General features: G+C 41.5%; 1 pseudogene; it reads left to right on the forward strand.

Moving 5' to 3' along the window:
• Window positions 1-273: 273 nt before the first annotated feature.
• Window positions 274-1,583, forward strand: LOC148163053 (protein FAM47E pseudogene; annotated as a pseudogene).
• Window positions 1,584-3,851: the final 2,268 nt, after the last annotated feature.

The raw sequence follows: 3,851 nt of genomic DNA on the forward strand, positions 1-3,851 counted from the left end.
CTTTATTTGTATAGCCTCAAATTGGAATCAACCCAAATGTCTGTTAAAAGACAAATGGATAAATAAGCTGTGGGGCACGCCCATATAATGGAATAGTATCCTGCAACAAAAAGGAATGAACCTTCACTGCCCATTCCAGGAGAAAGGTGGCTGCAGAGGGCACCTGCGTTGACCCACCTCTGGGAAGAATCTGACTGCGCCTGGCTATGCAGTCTCCTAGCAACCGAAAAACAAACCACTGAAGCTGGTGATCGCCCCGGGACCAGAGGTACCATGGTGGACAAGAAGTGGCTGTTAAGTCCTGGGCCACTGGAACCAACCCCTGGGCATGAACACAAGCCCTGGTACAAAGACAGGTTACCTTCCAAGTGTTTCGCAAAGCACAAGAACAAGCTTCTCAAGTTCCCCACCACCCTGGACAGCCGGTGGTGGATATTTGTGAAAGAGGGGCTGGACGACTTCAGGAGGGGATGTCCACCTTGTGAGGATCTGATCACACGTGGCCCTAAGGAAGGCTTTCTTCCCATGATTGCTCACAGAGTTCTCAAACCTGCCCTCACAAAGAATCAGAAAAAGCTGATCCACAAAGCAGACCTGTTCTCCACACTGTCGCCAGCCCAGCTAGCACGGAAGGCATTCGTAGAGGATATCGAAGACCACCTGACCGAGCATCCCTTGGCTCTCTGCCCAAGTCTGGAGAACGATCTACCTCCAGACCTCTTATTAAAGGTGCTGGAAGTGCTCGATCCTGACAAGAAGCTGAAGGACACATGGGCTTATCGTCAGAACACCAAGAAAAGAATGAAGCCCCCCACAAAGCTTAGTGAGAAATGTCCTACCAAAGTCAACCCGGAACTTCCCAAGAAGACTCCTGGGTCACATCCAGACAAGTTACCTCATGAAGAAAGGAGGTCAAGCACAAAGGATTTGCTCAAAAATCCTCCTCTTCATAGAAAAGTACCGACAGGAGTCCAGAAATTCTGCAAATGTGTTGCTACTTTTGGAGACTTGGGCATTGACGAAGAATTCATCATGAAACAGTTTGACATTGGCTATGAATGCAAACCAACCTATGACATGAGCCACACGAAGAAAGGAAACCATGTTCCTTTGGACCTAAAGTACAGAATGGGGCTAGATAAAATGGATAATATAAAATTATCCATATAATGGATATGGAGAATATAAAATTCTCCATATAGTGGGAAAATTGGGAGAGGAAACTCAAGACACCACAGAATCCTTACAAACCCAACTGGGTGAAGATGAGGTATGGAGCATGGTACCTGAAGCCCAAGTTGTGGAAAAAGCTAATAAATGATGAACCTTTGATTGATCCCAAGGTCTTACATGAGGCTCAAGATGGGAGATATGGAAAGAATTTTCCTGAACAGGATATTCTTGAAGATCTTTATGGAACAATTGCTTTTAAAGATTTTATTCTAAGCAAGGGCTATAGGATGCCAGGCTTCCTTGAGAAGTTGTTCACCTGGAAGGGGTGGAAACATGATTCTGTTAGGACTCCTATACACCAAGTAAAAATAAACTCAAATGTAGAAGAAGATGCACATGAAGATGTTTAAACAGTTTTCTACTTACTTGATATCTCTCTCATTTAAACATCAAGTAGAATTCATGATGAGTATCCCACTGTGTATGTGCAACTTTGATTCCACAACATCTGTCAATTTAATACCTAATGCTTATAAACATTCTTCTGTGACCTTCTGCTTGGGCTCATAAATGTTTTATTAGCTATGGAATCAGTATTCATATATATTCTCCTTACAATTTTATAGCATGGTGAATAGTAGATGAATATATCAATTATTTGTAAAAATAAAACTATAAATAAAAGAATTACTTAAAAATAATCTAGTTATGTCAGCTACAATATGAAAGGAATCTCAAAATAAAAGTGCCACCCCTTCCTCCCCCGGGAGGAAAGGTGCAGGAGCGCACCGCAGGGATCTGCTGGGTTTGGAGACTCCACACCGAGTCGTGTGCCAGAGATAGAAACGCTCGGTCACAAGCCAGGTGAGCACGGAGTGTGGCCGGAGACCGGGGAGACAGGAGTGATTGACTGCTTTTCTCTGGGGGCGCACTGAGGAGCGGGGTCCCGAGTTCTCGGCTCCTCCGGGGCGGAGATTGGGAGGCCACCATTTTCACTCTCCTCCTACAATGCTACACGGAAAGCTTGCAGGGAACAAAAGCTCCCGAGAGCAAACCCGAGCAGATTACTTAGCCCGGACAGGCAAGGGTGGGGCAATTCTGCCTCCGGCAAGGACATTTGGGAACCACGGCAACAAGCCCCTCCCCCAGAAGATCAGCAAGAACAGCCAGCCAAGACCAAGTTTACCGATCCATGAGAACGGCAGAACTCCAGCACTAGGGGAATACGGCACATAGAATTCATGGCTTTTTTACCACGATTCTTTAGTCTTTCAAAGTTAATTTGTTTTTTAACTGTCTTTTCTTTTTTAATTTTTCTTTTTCCCTTTTTCAACCAACATCTTATCAATCCCTTTTTGAAAAAAACATTTTTATTTTTCATTTTCAGAGTCATATTCTATCCCTTCAGTGTAGTTACCCTTATTTTTGGCATATATATATATAAGTTGTTCTCTCTTTAAAATTTTGAGATACAGTTTCTTCTAACAGATCAAAATATACCCTAAATCTATAGTGTATGGCTTTGTTCTAGTCTCCTGCCTCATCACATTCTCTCCCCCCTTTTCTTTCTTTCTTTTTTTTATCCTCTTCTTTCTTTTCTCAAACAACTTCTTATCAATTCCTCTTATAAAATTTTTTATAATTTTCATCTTTACACTCATCTTCCATCCCTTCATCGTATCAACCCTTATTTTGTACATATATGTCTGTCTTTCTTTAAAATGTTGGGAGGCACTTTCTTCGAACAGACCAAAACACCCCCAAAATCTAGTGTGTGGCACTGATCTATGCACCAGCCTAATCATATTTGATGATATTCTGGGTTTTGTTTTGTTCTGCTTTTGCTTGTTTTTATCTTTTTCTTTTTTCTCATTCTTTTTTCTTTCGTTTCCTTTCTTTTCCTCTGGTTTCAGGTCTTTTCTGATTTGTTTAGAGTATATTTTCTGGGGACGTTGTTACCCTGTTAGCATTTTGTTTTCTCATTCATCTATTCTCCTCTGGACAAAATGACAAGACGGAAAAAATCACCTCAACAAAAAAAACAGGAGGTAGTACCGTCTGCCAGGGACCTACTCAATACGGACATTAGTAAGATGTCGGACCTAGAGTTCAGAATCAAGATTTTAAAGGTACTAGTTGGGCTTGAAAAAAGCATGGAAGTTATTAGAGAAACCCTTTCTGGAGAAATAAAAGAACTAAAATCTAACCAAGTCGAAATCAAAAAGGCTATTGATGAGGTGCAATCAAAAATGGGGGCACTAACTGCTAGGATAAATGAGGCAGAAGAGAGAATCAGTGATATAGAAGACCAAATGATGGAAAATAAAGAAGCAGAGAAAAAGAGAGATAAACAACTACTGGATCACGAGGTCAGAATTCGGGAGATGAGCAATACCATAAGTCGAAACAACATTAGAATAATGGGGATCCCAGAAGAAGAAGAAAGAGAGGGGCAGAAGGTATATTGGAGCAAATTATAACAGAGGAATTCCCTAATGTGAGGAAGGAAACAGGCATCAAAATCCAGGAGGCACAGAGAATCCCTCTCAAAATCAATAAAAATAGGTCAACAACCCGACATCTAATAGTAAAACTTATGAGTCTCAGAGACAAAGAGAAAATCCTGAAAACACCTCGGGAGAAGAGATCTGTAACCTATAATGGTAGAAACATTAGAT

This window comes from Eumetopias jubatus, unplaced genomic scaffold, assembly GCF_037043125.1.
Source record: "Eumetopias jubatus isolate StellerSeaLion01/CBP00866 unplaced genomic scaffold, mEumJub1_p1.0 scaffold_11, whole genome shotgun sequence".
Lineage (NCBI taxonomy): Eukaryota > Metazoa > Chordata > Mammalia > Carnivora > Otariidae > Eumetopias > Eumetopias jubatus.